The following is a 20772-nucleotide window of genomic DNA, read 5'->3' as shown; positions in this document are numbered from 1 at the left end:
GCCACAGCTCAAAAACTTTGTTCATCTTTGCTGTAGAATATCATTCCTAAAAGAGGAATATTCATACTTTTTCTCTCAATATATTTCTTATTTACTTCTCCATACAATTTTAAAATTGTATCTCGAATCTGAATACTTAAAATTGACCCACCAATCCTTCAAAAAGAAGCAAATTAACATAACTGATGACATCATGGTTTGTTTAAAAAAACAAACAACCATGTCATTGTTGTCATGTGTTAGTGTTTTCCCTTATCACAGCATGAAAGATCAACTTTAAATATTTGAAATTTGTTTTTGCCATATTTTATTTACTTTTTCAGAAATCCTTTGCCTATCTTTAACATTCATATCTTTAGTTTGGATATGAATCTGTTTGTATTCCCTTTTTCATTGCTGAAATGAATCTTGAATTTAAAATGGTAGAATAGCTAACATTAGGACCAATGTAATAAGTTGCGCTAAAGCTGCCACACGTTTTTGCGCATACTTGCATGCATTTTTTCTGCTCTGATCTTATGCGTGTATGTAATAACATGGCCAGCATAGGAAAAATACGTGCATAAACCCACTTAGAAACCTGCAGCTGGTTTTACATGAGTACATACAAATGGAATGCAAAGGAGGCAATTAATTATTCATGAACTATGCAGGGGGCCACGCATCGGTTAGTGTGGATTTTTGTACGCAGGTTTTTTAGCACCTGGGTCAAAGCAGGAGTTAAGTTAAAATGCGGTTCTGGAGGCCGGTTTACTCCAATGCTGGCATTAGTGTGGTTGTGTGTCTGTGCAGCTCAAGGGTAATCATGGATTACCTTCATTTTTTCTGGAAGGTAAATAAAATCTCTGCTGTATTTGTCATGCTTACTGGAATCCACCGATACAGCTGCCAAGTGATCAGAGATGGTACATGAAGGGGTTAGACATTGCTCTATCCACCTTCAGTCCCACTCCCAGACCACTAACTTCTTCACTGTTTTATGAAAGGGAAAGGCTTTCGCCCCGTGAATCATTTGCGGGTCACCATATTAATGCGGGTTTCAGCACAAGTTTCTGCGTGATTTATTACATAGGGCCTTGACCATGCGTATTTGCATGTGTCTTACTTTTGTGCAGATTTTCTGCACGCATTTCATTTGCATACCTAGCCTTTATTACATCCTGCGGAGGTACCTGCTTTTGCAGCACATGCTAAAAAAAATACATGCAGACAACTAGTGACTATTTCATCACGGGTCTTATTCTATCAGCCCCATTGATTTATTGTTTGTACTTTAAATTCACATTTAACATGTTGCTGCCTTTTGCTAATTGTCCCTTATTTCTGAGAGTATGCATCTTTAACTTTTCCTAGTCTAAGAGGTACATTAATGTGCAATCCTGATAAATCAGTAACCCTTCAGTAACCATATGTGTGTTTAAAATCCTAGCCCAAGGCTTTATAATTGGAATGGTTATAATTGTCTGACCATTCAGTTCCCTGTACTAAGTTTAGCATTCTCCTCCATTCCAAGAGAATAAAGAAGTTACTTCTAGGAATAAATGATTTAGCTCCAATTAGATGAATCAGCCACCAGGAATAAATGTTTCATCTAACAAAAAGCTAAACTCTGGTATGATCAAATACAACAAAATTAGCATTTTTAATTGTAACCTGCCTTCAGAAAGGAAATGTTGGCTGGGTCCTTTTTTCCTTTGTCTTCGGAATGGAAGAGAACAGCTGTCTTTTCAGAGGTCACCAGCACCTTTCTAGAGATTAGGTTTGATGGTATGAGTGTTACTGTTTAATTGACATGATATGTCTTCTCCTTCCTAGAGAATGAATTTGCCATTCAGCGCAGATTCTAATCTCTCATCAGCCTTAACCAGAGGCATAGCTCTATCTATGGATGTCCCTCAGCTCTGCATGCTGCTGGCATCTCCCAGCTTCTTTTTTTGGGACAACCTATCTTCCACAGAAATAAAATAAATTAATCAAATGCCTCCTGCCAAACAAGTTTGGAAGGAATTCAGTAAAAATAAGACTGCTATAAATGTTCTGTAATTAAAGCAACTCTAATATATATTCCATTAGACCCAATTCTATTTGGGACTGGTTTACATTTTGGTCAAAAAATAGGGTAAAACATTTGCAAGACAGTTTGCTTGCACTTTTTGTAAATATCACAATTTGTGCCCAATGATTTAATGTCTTACAGTTTCTGGAAGAGAAAATAGGCCACAGAAAATGTAATAGAAGCAAAAATGACCAGAAAGCCCTGTGGAACCTTCTCTTAAAATTGAACTTTAGTAGTTTTGGGCAAAAGTTTTGCATTGCTATTAGCATAAAATGACCTGAAGTCTACTCCTCTCTTTGTGAAAACGGTGATTGAATAATAAGACATCTAGTCACAAGGAGGAAAGAAGGAGCAGGGGTGATATGATTCAGACTTTCAGATACTTAAAAAATTTTAATGATCCAAAGACAACGACAAACCTTTTCCGTCGGAAAAAAATCAGCAGAACCAGAGGTCACGAGCTGAGGCTCCAGGGAGGAAGACTAAGAACCAATGTCAGGAAGTATTTCTTCACGGAAAGGGTGGTGGATGCCTGGAATGCCCTTCCGGAGGAAGTGGTGAAGTCTAAAACTGTGAAGGACTTCAAAGAGGCGTGGGATACACACTGTGGATCCATCAAGTCTAGTGGGCGTAAATAAAGAGGAGGCAGCAAAACACTGCACGAAGCGGCAGTAGCCACAGAGGCATTCACGGAGCGGGATGCCAGTGGCCAGTAGTTGGGGTTCCACCTTCAGGCAGCAAAACACTGCACGGAGCGGCAGTAGCCACAGAGGCATTCACGGAGCGGGATGCCAGTGGCCAGTGGTTGGTGTTCCGTCTTCACGGAGGGCTGCCATCTCCAAAAAAACAAAAAACAAACAAGAAACAAACAAAGCAGGGGTGGGTAAGAGTATGGGGCAGGGGTGTGGCCTGCTTGTTGCGGCGGTTGCTACCCCTGATTGAGCTGGATGTTCACTGGGATGCGGATACGGCGCTGCTCTCTGCATGGTGGAGGGGTGGAAGGGAGTTGGGACCGGAGGGTGCTGGAAACCAATAGTGATGGGTGGGAGGGAGAAAAAGGGTGGGAAAAAAAAATGGATGAACTGCGTGGCTTGCTGGGCAGAGTGGATGGGCCGTTTGGTCTTCTTCTGCCGTCATTTCTATGTTTCTATGTAAGTTACACTTTTATTACAGCTAGACATAATAATAGGTACAGAAATGTATGATAACTTTCTTCTTAGCCATAATCCCCTACAACTGGCTTTTTATGGTCTGATTCACCATTTAGAGACCAGAAATGAGCCAGGCAGATGAATACAAATTAGCACTCATCAAAACTGGAGCAAAGACTATGCAGAGGCAGAATAGGGGTAATTAGGGGAAAAATGGGCATTTAATGAGCATTTTGGACTGGTTTGGATTGTACTGATGCATTAGCTCCCTTGTTGGCCCTTTTCAGGTATGCAAACTTGCACTAGTGACATTGGTCCCCAATAGAAAAAAGGTGAAACCATGGTGAGAATTTTTGAGCTGTGATGTCGAAAAGCAAGAAGCCAAAAACAACTGCCTATGTTCCTATCATCGCAATGCCTTATTTGCATAATCTTTGAAACATTTTTCTCCCTGTATCCTTAGGAAAAACTCTAGCACTCACATGAGTTAAAAATATATCAAAAATGCTTATTACATGGCAACCATTACCATCAGTGGCTTGGGAAGGGAACAAGCATCATGTGCTGCAGTTTTTACAAGCAAACATGTATGCAAACTTCATTCTGCCATCAATTTATTTGATGACAAGCCGTTAAGCCCGTTAAAACGGGCTACATCCCTCTGTCTCTCACCTCCCCCTCATTCTCTCTCCCCTCCACCCCCTACCTCCCTCCCTCTCACCCACTCCTCCCACTCCTCCCTCTCCTCCCACTCAGTCCCTCCCTCCCACTCAGTCTCACTCCCTCCCTCCCCCCTCTCTCCCTCCCTCTCACTCTCCCTCAGTCCCACTCCCTCCCTCATTCTCTCTCCCCTCCACCCCCTACCTCCCTCCCTCTCACCCACTCCTCCCACTCCTCCCACTCAGTCCCTCCCTCCCACTCAGTCTCACTCCCTCCCTCCCCCCTCTCTCCCTCCCTCCCTCTCACTCTCCCTCAGTCCCACTCCCTCCCTCCCTCAGTCCCACTCCCTCCCTCCCTCCTTCTCAGTCCCACTCACTCTCCCTCAGTCCCACTCCCTCCCCCCTCTCCCTCTATCTCCCTCCCCCTCACTCAGTCCCCCCTCTCCTTCCGTCCCACTCCCTCCCTCCCACTCACTCCCACTCCCTCTCTCCCTCTCACGCAGTCCCACTCCCTCTCTCTCCTCCCCTCTCACTCAGTCCCTCACTCTCTCTGTCAGTCCCCTCCCTCTCTCCCTCCCTCTCCCTCGCTGCCACCCGCCGTTAAGCCGTTAAAAAAGGGCTACATCCCTCTGTCTCTCACCTCCCCCTCATTCTCTCTCCCCTCCACCCCCTACCTCCCACCCACTCCTCCCTCTCCTCTCACTCAGTCCCTCCCTCCCACTCAGTCTCACTCCCTCCCCCCTCTCTCCCTCCCTCCTCTCTCCCTCCCTCTCACTCTCCCTCAGTCCCACTCCCTCCCCCTCTCCCTCAGTCCCACTCCCTCCCTCCCACTCTCCCTCAGTCCCACTCCCTCTCACTCTGTCCCACTCCCTCCCTCCCTCTCACTCTGTCCCACTCACTCTGTCCCACTCCTTCCCTCTGTCCCACTCCCTCCCTCTCTCTCCCTCAGTCCCACTCTCCCTCAGTCCCACTCCCTCTCTATCTCCCTCAGTCCCACTCCCTCTCTATCTCCCTCCCCCCTCACTCAGTCCCCCCCCTCCCTCTGTCCCACTCCCTCCCTCCCTCTCTCCCTCTCACTCAGTCCCACTCCCTCTCTCTCCTCCCCTCTCTGTCAGTCCCTCCTTCTCTCTCTCCTCCCTCGCTGCCGCCGCTGCCAGCCACCGCCACCCAACGCCGCCGCTGCTGGACGCCGCCATGCCGCTGCCACCCGCCGCCGCCGCTACCACCGGACGCCGCCACCACCCAACGCCGCCGCCGCTACCACCGGACGCCGCCGCCGCCACCCAATGCCGCCGCTGCCTCCCGCCGCCGCCGCTACCACCGGACGCCGCCACCACCCAACGCCGCCGCCGCTGGATGCCGCCATGCCGCTGCCACCCGCCGCCGCTACCACCGGACGCCGCCACCCAACGCCGCCGCCGCCGCCGCCGCTGCCGCTGCCACTGGACGCCGCCATTGTTTTTTCTTTTTTTCTGACGCTGGCTCAGACCGACGTGCTCGCCCGCACATGCGCGGTAGAGCTGGTCTCTACTGCGCATTTGCGGCACGTCGGTCAAGCTTCGTTTATTAGTATAGATGAGCTGTCAGGGTCATAAAGGAGTAAAAGACTATTCTTAGATGGTTAAATACAACTTAGTAGAATCAAACAGTTACCAACAAGGGCCCTGAACTTGCTGGTAGATGAAATAGATAAGTATGGGAAAATAACGAAACAGATAAGTATGGGAAAATAAGTGTGGGAGCTTGCTGGGTAGAATGGATGGGCCGATTGGTCTTTTTCTGCCGTCATTTCTATGTTTCTATATGTTTCTATTTGAGGAAGCAACATTCCACTTTTCCAATGCTAGAGTGGCCTGATAGCTCACCCACCCTTAAACCAAGGCAAGGTAGCATGAAAAAAAAATAGAGGCATAGTGAAAAGGTGCCATGGACATAGCATAGCATGGGCACCTTCCATAGAGAAGTTCCTGAAAAAAGAGGAAAACACAAATACTCTTGACATCTAAAACTCTCATGTGTTATGACATCACAACAGTTGCACATCATGCCTTCCAAACAGCTGCTAGCTGAAGTATTAGGATGCTGCATGAGTTCTGTGATACACTGCACATGCAGTGGCATTTCTCTATTCCTGGCTTCCTCCTCTGTGGCCATTCCTTCTGCCTTCATACCTGCTTAAGATGCAGCACACAGCAAATACCTTGTTCACCTTCACTAGTGCAAGGGTTAGGAACAGGCATTGCTAAGTACTTCAAAGTACGTTTTTTGGAAATTAGTTCTAAGTGTTAATTTTTGCTGTGACCTCTCTTCATTCTGCTTTCACTGAACATTTAATATATTGCAGAAAACGCTAGCAGTACTAAAGATGCTGAAAATATTAGTACCCCGTGAGGAAGGAACTCGTTCCGAAACACGGACGGTGTTGGGCGACATATTGCATCTAGGATTGAGACCAAAACAGTTTTTCTGGGCTAAATACTATGGATTTCAGTACACCATTGAAAGTTCTGCCAAGAATGATACTTATTTGAGATTTCTCATCTATAAGTTAAGTGGCTTTTTTCATTATTATTATGTTTTTGGATCTATTTCAATGCACAACGGTGTAAGAATATTACTATATAAGTTTGCTGAGCTGCAACATTATTGAGTAATTGAACAATTTTCAAACACATGGGAGTTTTATATCATCACATAAAAAATGACTGATGATTATATTTGGTGGCAAAATCGAAGATGTGGTTTACACATTAAATGATGTGTGCTTATGAACACAACGATGCCCAATATGATGGTCATAAAAATTTACAACAAATTGTTTTTGGTGTATTAGTCTCTTCAATTTTTTGATAATGTTAAATGTAACATCTCTTTTCTTCCTTTTCCTTTCTACAGAAGCATTGCTAGGTACTTAAGACTTCCCACCTTGAGATTTTGATAATTAGGTCCCCCTCCCCCACTTCCCCAAAAGGATCATATGAAAAAACACAGAACAGACTGTAACTGAGTTCCTGCTTGTTGTGAGTGAACTGTTTAGTGGACCCTTGGGCCGCCCTGTGAGAGACTGGGGAGAGGTGTACTATAGTCTCTGGTGAGTGACAGGTCGGGAGGCGGATACCAGGCAGGAGCTGGACGTGAGCTTCACCCTGGAAGCCGGTACTCCCCCAGGAGGAGCCCGGCCGCTGGGACTTAGGAGATCACGGAAGCTGGAGCTGAAGATGAGTACCGGAACCAGGCTGGCGCTGAGGCTGAAGCTGACGACAGATACTGGAACCTGGCTGGAGCTGGAGCTGAAGATAGCTGGAGTCAAGCAGGAACCAGGCTGGGAGGCCAAGGAAGATAAGCAGGAATCGAACAGGAGACAAAGCCAGCACAGGGACTGGCGAGACGCGTCGGGGCCCGGTGCAACGTGGGAGCGCTAGGGAACCCTGTTGCAAGGCCCCGACTGAGAGCAGGCGCCGGGGTTACATACCCTCTGGCGTCTGACGTCAGAGGAGGGGGCGGAGCATCTCGTGGCGGGAACAGGGCTATATCTGAGCCCTTCTTGCTCGCGCGCGTGCCTAAGGCCTGGGCGTCCCCTGGAGAGCCTCCGACGGCGTTGCCCCTGTGAGGTCGCCAACGAACAGACCGGCCTGCACACCAGCGGGAGCGGGAGGAAGGAGGTAAGGTCCCGGTCGCGACCAGGACCGCAACAGTACCTCCCCTCTTACGCCCCCCCCCCTTAGCAGACCCGGGTTCACCTGGATGAACTTGGTGGGGTTGCGGTAGTGGCTCTTCGTGCGGGACGATAGGAGCAGGGATTGGCCCATGACCGGGACAGGACTCTGAAGCTGGAACCAAACTGGAGCTGAAGCAAGACATGGAAGCTGGATCCTTGGGTGCCCTCAGGCAGTTGGAGAGGAGGAACGGACTCCATTGGGTAATTCGCAGGGTATCCCACTGAATCGTGGGCGAATGCTTCTGGAGCCACGGCAACCCTAGCACCACGGGGTGGACGGCCTTTTCCAGGACCAAAAAGGCGATCTCCTCCAAATGGTTTGCCCCGGTGCGGACGGTAATGGGAGTCGTGGACCTCACTATACGACCTGGAAGGAGCGTACCCTGGATGGATGTAATTCGAAGTGGAACCTCTTGTCTCTGCATGGGGATCCGGAACTGGGAGACCAAGTCTTGCTGGATAAAATTACCCCCTGCTCCTGAATCCAGGAAAGTGAGGGTCTCCAGAGAACCTCCAGGAAATTCCAGGGTAATGGGCACAGAGCATTGCGGAGCTGCAGCGCAGGCTAGAAGGAGCTCCTCACAGCTTCTCGGGTTCGAACGTCCTTCCAAACGCTCTTGGCAGCTTGCCAAAAAATGACCTTGCTGGCCGCAATAGAGACACAGGCCCTGCGTACAGCGGCGTTGTCTCTCCTCTATGGAGAGCAGGGCATGTCCCAGTTGCATAGGTTCAAGGGCAGGAAAATCAGGACAAGGAGTTCTCAGAGGAGCTGGTCGTGAAGGAACATAAGCAGGGCAGGGCTTGGTTGGGCGAGACTCTTGCGCCCCCTGTTGTAGGCGACAATCAATCCGGGCAGCCATCTCAATCAGGGCATTAAGGTCCTCCGGGAGATCACGGGCAGCGATCTCATCTTATATGCGCCCGGACAACCCCTCCTGGAAGATTGCCCTGAGGCTGCCGACCTGCCAACCTACTTCCTGGGCGAGAGTCCTAAAGTCCATTACATAGTCCGCCAGGGAATGGGATCCTTGGCGAAGCTGTAGCAATTCTGAAGTGGCTATAGCCCGGCGGACCAGCTCATCAAAGGCCTGCCAAAAATTGGATACAAACTGTTGTAAGTCATCCAACGAGGGGTCATTATGTTCCCAAAGGGGAGAGGCCCACACCAAGGCCTTCCCATCAAGCAAGGATAGGATTTACGCTACTTTGACAGAGTCCATGGGAAACTGCCAGGGTAGCAAGGAGAACCGAATGAAACACTGATTCAAAAACCCACAGCAGGTCCAGGCATCACCAGCGTAACGGGAGGGTGCCGGAAGCTGAGTCATGGATGAAGTCGAAGCCTCGGGTACTGGGGCCTCTGCAGGCGAAAAGCGAGAATCCAAGGTATCCAATCGGGCGGTAAGTTGCCCAACGGATCCGGCCAGGACATCCAGGTTTTGTTGTTGCTGTTGTAGCTGCAGAGCCAACCCAGGAAGATCCTGGGATCCTGGTACCTTGGCCGAGTCCATGGCCTTGCAATCTGTTGTGAGTGAACTGTTCAGTGGACCCTTGGGCCGACCTGTGAGAGACTGGGGAGAGGTGTACTATAGTCTCTGGTGAGTGGCAGGTCGGGAGGCGGATACCAGGCAGGAGCTGGACGTGAGCTTCACCCTGGAAGCCGGTACTCCCCCGGGAGGAGCCCGTAGGAGCCCGGCTGCTGGACTTAGGAGATCACGGAAGCTGGAGCTGGAGCTGAAGATGAGTACCGGAACCAGGCTGGTGCTGAGGCTGAAGACGAGTACTGGAACCAGGCTGGAGCTGAAGCTGACGACAGATACTGGAACCTGGCGGGAGCTGGAGCTGTAGACGAGTACTGGAACCAGGCTGGAACTGAAGCTGAAGACAGATACTGGAACCTGGCTGGAGCTGGAGCTGAAGACGAGTACTGGAACCAGGCTGGTGCTGAAGCTGAAGATGAGTATTGGAACCAGGCTGCTGCTGAAGCTGAAAACGAGTACTGGAACCAGGCTGGTGCTGAAGCTGAAGATAGCCGGAGTCAAGCAGGAACCAGGCTGGGAGGCCAAGGAAGACAAGCAGGAATCGAACAGGAGACGAAGCAAGCACTGGGGCTGGCGAGTTGCGTCGGGGCCCGGTGCAACGTGGGAGTGCTAGGGAACCCTGTTGCAAGGCCCCGACTGAGAGCAGGCGCCGGGGTTACATACCCCCCGGCGTCTGACATTAGCGGAGGGGGCGGAGCGTCTCGTGGTGGGAACAGGGCTATATCTGAGCCCTTCTTGCGCACGCGCGTGCCTAAGGCCTGCGCATCCCCTGGAGAGCCTCGGACGGTGTTTCCCCTGCGAGGTCGACGACGAACAGACTGGCCTGCGCACCAGCGGGAGCGGGAGGAAGTAGGTAAGTTCCCGGTTGCGACCGGGACCGCAACACTGCTGGCCTTATAATATTTGTGCACCAATCACACTGCAAGAGTCAAGGATACACCATTCTAGTTGACTCTTACTCTATCAGTAATGGGTTGTCAATTTCAAATCTGTTACGCTCAGCTGTTCGAGCCGCCTCACTCATCCTCGTGCTGCCAGCATGCCTGCGCGGCAAGGATGCCACAAAACTTTGGTCCCCACTCCACCCGATGAACCGTGCGGGAAGGATACTGCCATCCCTCTAGCTGCCGGCCACACCACGCTGGATCCTAAGGTGTGAACACGTGATGAAATCTGCTTTATTGGTCCCACAGCGGGAAAACAGATGTGGTGCGTCCTGATGACGTCAGGCCTTCTGGGTCATTTAAACCCAGTCATGCTTCATGCAAATTGACTCAGCAACAGGTCTCCTGCTTCCTTGCAGTACGTGTTGCTACAGCGTTCCTGGTTCCTGTCTGTTTCCTGCGTCTCTGGTTCCTGTTAGTCTTTACCTTGTCCAGCCTCGCCTTGTCCACCCTCGTCTCCTCGCTAAGTGTTGTCTGTGTGCCTTCGTCCAATCTGAGTTGATCTTCTGGTACCAACATCTAGCCTTGGACCTGACTATGTCTGCCTGCTACCTGGACTTGACCTTTAGCTTCAGACCTGAACAAGTTTGCCTGCTGCTTAGACCTGACCTCTAGCTTTGGACCTGACCACGCTTATCTGCTGCTCACCCAGACCTTGGCGTACCCCCAGCTTCTCCACTCTGCTGCTTGCCCTGAATCTGGCATGTTCACCAGACTGCCCTAGGAACCCACCTAAGCCCTGCTGGTCACCAGAATCCAAGGGCTCAACCTACGTTTGCCAGCTGTCAGCATAGGCCTCATAAGTTTGCCTATGAGGCAGTGTCAGCTACGCCACAGAAACAAGAGCTCACATCCACACCCCCATCACAAAATCAAGGGGCTTTCACCAGCTTTGCTCCACTTGGTAGTGCACTCCTTGCTATTTTTTCACAAAATCATCTCTCTCCACTGCCTCTTTCTAGATAACAAATAAATTGTACATAGAACATAAATAATGTAATACTGAAAATTACATTCCAATTGTGGTATTCTTGGAATTCTGAAAACTTTTACTGGATTAGCATAAGAATTACCTAAAAATACTGAACAAAAGCTTTGAAATTACATACATCCCTTCATATTTGAAAATGGGACTATGTGGGAAAATGAGCAGTGTTTCCCAGGCTGGAGGCACAAAGCCACACAGATTCCAGCCTTTTCTAATGCAGATAAAACTTTATTCAAGTTACAGCACTTCAACATAATAGAATGACTGCCTGCCTTTGCAGTACACTTCTTACTCCCTGGGCTTTGGGTCAACATAACTTTACAGGAGCTGCCTCTATTGGAGCCATAGTGCCTCCTAAACCCAGCTGAGCTTACACTCTTATGCTCCCCAACTGGTCCCATCCTCAGGTCTCTCCCTGCCCCACCAGGGTCCCACTTCCAGAGTTCTCTCCCTCTGTGGGATTTAAGGTGGACCATGCATTTAGCCTGGTCTTGAACATGTAACAAGGGGGAAAATGGGCTCACTCTGTTACAGACTTATATTGTCTCAATAGTTTACAAACAATATTTTTGGATAATACTTACATAGCACCAGTAAAAACTATCACAGCCTACCAAGAATACAATTTACCCCAGAAGCCAAATCTGCCATATTAGAACAGCACTAACTTCCAGAACTCAAACATAACAACCCTACTCAGGAAAAAGCAGCACTGCTATTCCATACCCTACAAGGCAATACACCTCCTATTGAAAGTAGAACCTCGAACATGCATGTGGAACACAAACAAACCCTCACCAAATACAGAATAAAGAAGCACAGACTAGAAATAGAAACATGCAAAAACTAACTGCAATTCCCAGAAGCCATTTTCTGCAGTGCAACAGTGTAAAAATAAACATATTACCACTCCACAACACTGTTGTCTCTTGCTCCTATCCTGTCCTCTCCAGATGTAACCAATTCTATGCCTGGACTAGTGTCAACAGTGTCTCCTCTTCTCACAAGAGAAGAAACCCTCTCCTCTGCCCAGCACCTTCTTGACTGCTCCCCTACCCTCTCCTCACCCCACCATCCTACTGGCTCTGCTCTCTCACTTTCTCCCTGCTGCCCTCTCTCTGCCCACCATCTCCCTGACCCCTCTCTCCCCCTGGTCCCACCATCCCCCTGAACACACCTCTCCTAGGCGTCTTACCTCCCCCCACCATCTTCCTAGCATCTCCACCCTCTCTCTCCCCAATCATCCATTCTGCCCATCATGCCCTCAATCCCTGCATAGCAGCATGAGCATTTTCATCAATCCCATTTCCCCCTTTTGGCTACCAGTCAGCAGTTCTTTCCTTCAGGCCAACCAGCCTAGTGGGGATACAATGATGGCTGGTGGAGCTGGGAGTGGAAGGAGCAGTAGTCTCTCCTCCCACTTGATGGCAGCAAACAAAAGTGGGAGTGAAAAACGGAGGCAGGGACAGCAGTAAATTACGCAGGCTGCTGATGCATGTGCCTCTCCTGCATTGACTTTCTGCACCTAGACGGGAGGCAAGAGTAAGAGCTGTGGTCTAATCAGAGACACAAATAGGAAATGCAGTGCTGAGTGCAGACATGAAGTAAAAAAAAAAAAAGTTAGTAATGGCCACAGCTGAGACTCTGGGCACTGATCCTTAGACCTGGGGCATGGACCTTGTATGCCCGGGGCTAATGACGCCCCTGGCTTGGAGTTGCCAACTTTCAACTGTGAAAATTCCAAACACTTGGACTCACGGAGTAAAATTTTCACCTATATCCTTCCACACAACTATTTATTTATTTTTGAAAGGGTTAATAAACATGTAGATAAAGGTGAACAGGTAGATGTAGTGTATTTGGATTTTCAAAAGGCATTTGACAAACTTCCTTATGAGAGGCTTCTAAGAAAAGTAAAAAGTCATAGGATAGGTGGCGATGTCCTTTCGAGAATTACAAACTGGTTAAAAGACAGGAAACAGAGAGTAGGATTAAATGGACTATTTTCTCAGTGGAAAAGGGTAAACAGTGGAGTGCCTCAAGGATCTGTACTAGGACCCATGCTTTTCAATATATTTTAAAATGATCTGGAAAGGAATCCGACGAGTGAGGTAATCAGATTTGCAGATGATACAAAATAGTTCAGAGTAGTTAAATTACAAGCGGATTGTGATAAATTGCAAGAGGATCTTGTGAGACTAGAAAATTGGGCATCCAAAGGGCAGATGAAATTTAATTTGGATAAGTGCAAGGTGATGCATATAGGAAAAAATAACCCATGCTGTAGTTACACGATATTAGGTTCCATATTGGGAGCTACCACCCAGGAAAGAGATTTAGGCGTCATAGAGATAATACATTGAAATTGTTGGCTCAGTGTGCTACGGCAGTCAAAAAAGCAAACAGAATGTTAGGAATTATTAGAAAGGGAATGGTGAATAAAACGGAAAATGTCATAATGCCTCTGTATCGCTCCATGGTGAGATCGCACCTTGTATACTGTGTACAATTCTGGTCGCCGCATCTAAAAAAAAATATAGTTGTGATGGAGAAGGTACAGAGAAGGGTGACCAAAATGATAACGGGGATGGAAGAGCTCCCCTATGAGGAAAGACAAAAGAGGTTAGGACTGTTCAGCTTGGAGAAGAGGTGGCTGAGGGGGGGATATGATAGAGGTATTCCAAATCATGAGAGGTCTAGAATGGGTAAATGTGAATCATTTATTTACTCTTTTGGATAACAGAAGGACTAAGGGGCACTCCATGAAGTTAGCCTGTAGCACATTTAAAACTAATCGGAGAAAGTTCTTTTTCACTCAATGCACAATTAAGCTCTGAAATTTGTTGCTAGGGGATCTGGTTAGTGCAGTAAATGTTGCTGGGTTTAAAAAAGGTTTGGATAAGTTCTTGGAGGAGAAGTCCTTTACCTGCTATTAAGCAAGTTGATTTAGAAAATAACCACTGCTATTACTAGCATCAGTAGCATGGGATATACTTAGTTTTTTGGTACTTGCCAGGTACTTGTAGCCTGGATTGGCCACTGTTGGAAATAGGATGCTGGGCTTGATAGACCCTTGGTCTGACCCAGTATGGCAATTTCTTATGTTCTTAGAGTCGTGGATTTAAGTAAAAAAAACTTCAAAAAGGGAGGCAATGTCAATTTTACATGGGATCAAATCTCAAAGAGCGTTTAACAATGACCATAATGTCACCCCCTCATTCACCTTCTCTTGGCTGCGAGAAAAAATTATATTCAGGTGTTAACAATTGGATAATCAGGACCTACTTGTGTTTTTTGAGCCATGTTTCAGTAAAACAAATACAGTCAGGATTATTGTCATGAATTAAGTTATCTATGTGAGGCATTTTCTTTCTTTTTTTTTTATTTTCATTTAAAAAACTTAAACAAAATTATCAAGATGTTATACAGATGTGAACAAATAATTTTTTTAAACAACAAATCCATATCTATAAACAAGCACATCTCTATTACAAAACCCATAATGAGGGAGCTGATTATACATTTATTAACCCATAATATTAAACTAAGGGTGGAGAGAGACAATTAGGATTCTCTTAACCTTCTATATTACTTCCTCCAATTATTTCTTTATCCAACATAAAAGTCTCTAATTGTAACGGGTCCAAGAAACTATATTTCTTCCCTCTATATGTAACCAAACAAACTGATGGATATTTTAAATAAAAAGTTGCCCCTAAGGCAAGTATTTTAACCTTTAGAGAGAGGAAGTGTCTCCTTTTAGCCTGAGTGGCTCGAGACACATCTGGAAACATTAGAATCCTTTGAGCACAGAAATTTATATCTCTGTGTTTAAGGAAATCCCTATACACTCTATCTTTATCGGATTCCAATAACATAGATACAAATAAGGTTGCCCTTTTATTTATGATATCAGTTGACTCTTTGAGGAATGTAGAGACTCCAATACTTGATATATCCAGATTTTCCTCTTCCACTTCTCCAACCTTCTTAGAAAAGTAGAAGATTTTGGAAAAAACGGGTATTTCTTTCTCTTCGTACTGCAATATTTCCTTAAAGTATTTTTTAAGCATTTCACTAGGGGACAAAAGTCTAGTTTGTGGGAAAACTGATCAACCGTAAGTTTTTACATCTCATCATGTTCTCGAGATTCTCTAATTCTTTATGGATAAAAAAGCTATCCTTAATCTGGGCTGCCCCATTATTATCAAACAATTTAATTTTAGATGTCACTTTTCCCATATTTTCTCTCAAACTAAATATTTCCTTTTTTTGCATTTCTATTTGTAACTTATTTAAGTTTACTATACCAGATATAGACACATTCATTTGTGAGGCATTATTATTAACAGTAGTCATCAATTTCCAAATGTCTTTCAAGGTTATATTATCCGGAGGTTCAGTTGGCCATTGTTATGGCCTACTTAATTCTCCTACAGTAAGTCCTACATCTGAAATTTCCAAATGATTACTTATCTGATTTTCTTCAGAGTCCAAGCAGTCTCTCCTCTTAGGTAGACCACCAGGCTCTAGTTGCAAAAAACCTTCGGGAATTGATGTTGACGGTTGTGGAGGAAGTGAAGGTCCATCACCAGGATTAAGAAAGCCAGAAAACTGCTCCCCAAAAATGTCCTCACTTGGTGACTCGATCTGTCTAACGACATGATCGTCCATTGGCCCCCTAGGTGTTATCGGTGAAATTGGGAAGATTTTTACTTTCCCTTTTCTCCCCATATTCCTGGTGGAGATAAAAGGAAGATTCACCAAATGTTGTCACAAATAGACTGAGACAAAAAGGAGGGTCAACTTCTTCGGCCTTCTCTGGACTAAGCCGTCTGCTGCTAGAATTTATGCAGCAGATGCCATCTGATGACATCAGAGACACGCCTCCTTTCCGGGTCTCGGGGTCTCATCCAGTTCTCTCTCTCTCCGGTTCTCAGCATTCAGGCACAGTTCTTTCCAGCCATTCTCACGAGCCAGGGGCATCTCTCTCTGCTCCACAACACTCCCCAACTCTCCCGGGTCTGCTGTTTGAATTTATACAGCAGACACCGTCTGATGACATCAAAGACACACCTTCTTTCTGGGTCTCGGGGTCTCACCCAGTTCTCTCTCTCTCCGGTTCTCAGCGTTCAGGCACAGTTCTTTCCAGCTGTTCTCACAAGCCAGGGGCATCTCTCTCTGCTCCACAATGCTTCCCAACTCTCCCGGGTCTGCAGCAGACGCCGTCTAATGACATCAGAGACATGCCTCCTTTCTGGGTCTCGGGGTCTCACCCAGTTCTCTCTCTCTCCGGTTCCCAGCGTTCAGGCACAGTTCTTTCCAGCCGTTCTCATGAGCCAGGGGCATCTGTCTCTGCTCCACAACGCTCCCCCAGGCATTTTCTTTCTAACTGTTAGAACAGTGAGTGAATAATGGAGAGAAGCAGACAGGTGGAGACATTCATAGAATTGTTAGTATTAATTGCTATTAATGAGCGTTTATGATCCATATGAGTTTGACGATGAATGTTAAGGTCACCATATCTACCTTGGCCTTGTATGGCTGATATATGGAGGTTCCTGGCCATCTTCCATCCAAGTTTGAACACAGACAAGAGAAATAAGCATTCAGGTTCTTTCAAACCAGCAGGTCACTGTAATAGCACTAAGCACACATGAAGGGGCAGACTCCTTTGTCACGCTCCTTCATGCGCGTGACACGGGTGTGCGCAGCCTTGGCATGGTCTACCTCTAGCATTAGACGACTCCCGATATACCCATGCCCAATTATGATGTCAGCTGGTGGGCAGGATAGTTGGTCCGGGGAGTAGCACGGAGGGAAGAGAATCAGCATTTGCAGGGGCCCTTTGGTGGTACACTGGGCAGGATGGTCAATGTTCTGAATGAGCTGTGCTGGCTCTGATAAGCCTCTGGAGTTGGACGAATCCTGATAACCCGCGCCCAATGATGACATCTGCTGGTGGGTGGGGTAGTTGGTCTGGGGAGTAGCACGGAGGGAAGAGAATCAGCATTTTCAGGGGCCCTTTGGTGGTACACTGGGCAGGATGGTCAATGTTCTGACCCTTTGGTGGTACACTGGGCAGGATGGTCAATGTTCTGAATGAGCTGTGCTGGCTCTGATACGCCTCTGGAGTTGGACGAATCCTGATAACATGCGCCCAATGATGACATCTGCTGGTGGGTGGGGTAGTTGGTCTGGGGAGTAGCACGGAGAGAAGAGAATCAGCTTTTGCAGGGGCCTTTTGGTGGTACACCGGGCAGGATGTTCAATGCTCCGAACGAGCTGTGCTAGCTGTGATGGTGAATTGTAAGCTGAAGCTCCTAATTCTGCTCTGTGGTTACACGTTAAACCTGTGAATTAAACAAAATGCAGGGATGTCACCAGAATTTGAATATTCTGTGCAGTTTTACAGAGCTGTGGGGGTGCAGGCTGTGGTATTGTGTCACTGTTATTGAGAATATTCTTTTTTGCACAGTGAATAGTAAGGGGAAGCTCCTAATTCTGCTCTGTGGTTACATGTTAAACCTGTGAATTAAAAAAATGTGGTGGTACACCTTTAAGAACATAAGAACATAAGAAATTGCCATGTTGGGTCAGACCAAGGGTCCATCAAGCCCAGCATCCTGTTTCCAACAGAGGCCAAAACCAGGCCACAAGAACCTGGCAATTACCCAAACACTAAGAAGATCCCATGCTACTGATGCAATTAATAGCAGTGGCTATTCCCTAAGTAAAATTCATTAATAGCCATTAATGGACTTCTCCTCCAAGAACTTATCCAAACCTTTTTTGAAACCAGCTACACTAACAGCACTAACCACATCCTCTGGCAACAAATTCCAGAGCTTTATTGTGCGTTGAGTGAAAAAGAATTTTCTCCGATTAGTCTTAAATGTGCTACTTGCTAACTTCATGGAATATCCCCTAGTCCTTCTATTATTTGAAAGTGTAAATAACCAAGTCACATCTACTCGTTCAAGACCTCTCATGATCTTAAAGACCTCTATCATATCCCCCCTCAGCCGTCTCTTCTCCAAGCTGAACAGCCCTAACCTCGTCAGCCTGGTTGCCCTTCTCTGTACCTTCTCCATCGCAACTATATCGTTTTTGAGATGCGGCGACCAGAATTGTACACAGTATTCAAGGTGCGGTCTCACCATGGAGCGATACAGAGGCATTATGACTTTTTCCGTTCTATTAACCTTTCCCTTCCTAATAATTCTTAACATTCTATTTGCTTTTTTGATTGCTGCAGCACACTGAGCCGACGATTTTAAAGTATTATCCACTATGATGCCTAGATCTTTTTCCTGGGTGGTAGCTCCTAATATGGAACCTAACATCGTGTAACTACAGCAAGGGTTATTTTTCCCTATATGCAACACCTTGCACTTGTCCACATTAAATTTCATCTGCCATTTGGATGCTCAATCTTCCAGTTTTGCAAGGTCCTCCTGTAATGTATCACAGTCTGCTTGTGATTTAACTACTCTAAATAATTTTGTATCATCCGCAAATTTGATAACCTCACTCATCGTATTCCTTTCCAGATCATTTATATATATATTGAAAAGCACCAGTCCAAGTACAGATCTCTTAGGCACTCCACTGTTTACCCTTTTCCACTGAGAAAATTGACCATTTAATTCTACTCTCTGTTTACTGTCTTTTAACTAGTTTGTAATCATAAGAACATGCCATACTGGGACAGACCAAGGGTCCATCAAGCCCAGCATCCTGTTTCCAACAGTGGCCAATCCAGGCCATAAGAACCTGGCAAGTACCCAAAAACTAAGTCTATTTCATGTTACCGTTGCCAGTAATAGTAGTGGCTATTTTCTAAGTCAACTTAATTAATAGCAGGAAATGGACATCTCCTCCAAAAACTTATCCAATCCTTTTTTAAACCCAGCTACACTAACTGCACTAACCACATCCTCTGGCAACAAATTCCAGAGTTTAATTGTGCGTTGAGTGAAAAAGAACTTTCTCCGATTAGTTTTAAATGTGCCACATGCTAACTTTCTGAGCTGCAATCTATTGGTCTTTCTGATACTGTTCTTAAATGGTTTCATTCTTATTTATCTAATCGCTCTTACCAAATCAATATTGGTCTACACTCATCCCAATGGTACACTCTCTCCTCTGGCATTGCTCAAGGCTCATCTCTTTTTGCCATTCTATGTATCATTTACTTAATACCTCTTTGTCACCTGTTCAACTGTCTTGGTATACAGTTCAAGATTTATGCATACGACATTCAATTCTTTGTCCCTTACACCTCCTCCTGATCCAATACCTTATCTACTGTTTGTCTCTACATAAAAACTATAACAGATGGTTATCTCACAATCATCTCAAACTCATTATGTCAAAAACAGAAAGCCTTCATTTTCTACAATTCCTCACTCTGCCTGTAGTCCATCTCCCCCCCCCCCCCTTACATCTGATGTTTGATGGTACTTCCATCCCCATAGTATCAAAAGCCTGAAATCTCAGGGTAATCCTTGACTCCAAATTATCCATGTCCACTCACATCTCCACAACAGTAAAAAATTATTTGTATAAACTCCATATCTTAAAATGTCTTTGGATACTACTCTACTCTGACAATTTCCGTACTGTGTTATAATCTCTGATCATCACTGGATTAGACTACTGTAATGCCCTTTACCTTGGTGTCCCTGACAATGTCCTTCGTCCCCAACAGTTGATCCAAAATACTGCTGCGCGCATTTTTAACAGCCACTTCCAGGAAAGATCACATTACTCCAGCTTTACAATCCTTACATTGGCTCCCTGTTTACTTCAGAATTCAATACAAAATTCTTTCTATCATACACAATCTAATACACGACCCTTCCTCGATCTGGTTATGCGCATCTCTCCGCATATACTAGCCAAACAGACACTTGCGGTCTTTAAAAAAAACTTGCTTGAAGTCCCTACCACCCATCTAGCTAGTCTCGATATAACCACAAAATGTCCACGAAAGGACATCGCCTCCTATCCCAATACTTTTTAGTTAAGAAATGTATTATTCAAATTATTATCATTTGACTGTAGGATTTAAAATAAATGGCTTCCACATATTCTGAAGTACATCATCTGTACAAAAAGGGTTTTTTTAGATGAAAAACAAAATATGCAGGGAGGACACCAGAATTTGAATATTCTGTGCAGTGTTAGAGAGTTGTGGGTGTACAAGCTGTGGTATAGTGTCATGTTATTGAGAATATTCTTTTTTGCATGATGAATAGTAAGGGGAAGCTCCTAATTCTGCTCTGTGGTTACATGTTAAACCTGTGAATTAAAAAAAAAAATATGGTGATTTGCCTTTAAATATCCTGCTAAGAAATGTATTATTCAAATTATTATTACCCCACGAAAACTGCATTTAGCCCTGCATTTTTCCACTCCCCCCTACTGTTCCTGAAAGGTGTGTCTAGGCATGCTCCTCTGTATGGGGAAGAGCAGCACTGCTGTATTGTCATTCATCATACTTGGTGCCTCTCCTTTTAGCTTTGCTCTCATTTCTGGTGATGTCATCCAAGATGGCTGACCCGTTGGCCGTGATGTCATTTCCGGTGATGTCATCTGAGATGGTGACCCCCTTTTAGCCATGATGTTATCCAAGATGGCAGCTCCCAGGTGTTATGGAGATGGAGGCCTTGAGCATGGGAAAGCTCAGAGGGCTTCACATCTGTTGGGA

This window comes from Rhinatrema bivittatum, chromosome 6 (genome assembly GCF_901001135.1).
Source record: "Rhinatrema bivittatum chromosome 6, aRhiBiv1.1, whole genome shotgun sequence".
Classification (NCBI taxonomy): domain Eukaryota; kingdom Metazoa; phylum Chordata; class Amphibia; order Gymnophiona; family Rhinatrematidae; genus Rhinatrema; species Rhinatrema bivittatum.
Note: the sequence above shows the minus strand (reverse complement) of the source record.